We start from the raw sequence: 1073 nt of genomic DNA on the forward strand, positions 1-1073 counted from the left end.
GCACTGCTAATTAGCAAATAATGCTGATGTGGGCTAATGATTTGCATCTGGGTTGACCACACTAAATAATAATGTAGAGTACCAGCTTATAACAGTGCCAAAGGCATTAAGGAATCATGAAGAAATAGACTTCTGAAATGCACTCCATTGCAAGGCCTAATCCTCAACTTGCATCACAAAAGCAAGAGGATTTATTTATGGACTTTTGTATCTAACAAATAAATAACTTATTTTGGAATTACTTGAATTTTTGGGGGGTTGTTGTTCAATTCAAATTTACTTCAGGATGTCTAAGTTATGTTTTTAATTATACAAATACAATATCCACTGTTTCCAAATGTGTAAAAGAATGATTTTATGTTTTGAAATGATTTGCACTTGAAAAATAGGTGTTGAATAAATGACTTCTGATGCTGGTAATGAGGAGAGAGACACTGAATTAAAAAAAGAAGTAGACTCTCAGAAATCAAAACAGCCTCCAAACTGGCTTGAGTCATCTCTCTGTCTATGCATTTCAACTAAAGTATATATCCATTACATAGAATCATTGATCTGTTTGTTTCTAGGCTTTGGGTTCCTTCTTTCCTTTTATCCCCCAAAAATGTCTAGTAAAAATGTAGTATTAAAGTGGGTCACTTCATAAAGTGAGTCCAAACACCCAAAAATCCAGTTATTGGAACCATTATTTATTGATTAATAAAGAATCTACCAGCTGGGACAGACTTCCCTAGTGGAAACTGCATCAGACTGATATTACAGCATAGCTTATATAGGTTATAAGATACAAAGTTATTTCCTTTCACACACAGGTTCTTATTTGACAATCAAACAAACCATATCACAAACACAGCTATGTGAGGTCAGTGATGAGTGGACAATCCTCAGGTTATTCGGGGGTTGTTTACTTTCACATGTACTTAATCACTTATCCCTATTTAGCTACATGTTATCTTGCATTCCATCCTGACCTCTTTGATATTCCTGAAGTTCCTTTTGATTCCTGACCTTCCTAATTCTCATCCTTAGCCTGATTGGAGTCTAGACTGCAGCCTGCATGAGCTGCTTGACCTCCT

This window comes from Monodelphis domestica, chromosome 5 (genome assembly GCF_027887165.1).
Source record: "Monodelphis domestica isolate mMonDom1 chromosome 5, mMonDom1.pri, whole genome shotgun sequence".
NCBI classification, from domain to species: Eukaryota; Metazoa; Chordata; class Mammalia; order Didelphimorphia; family Didelphidae; genus Monodelphis; species Monodelphis domestica.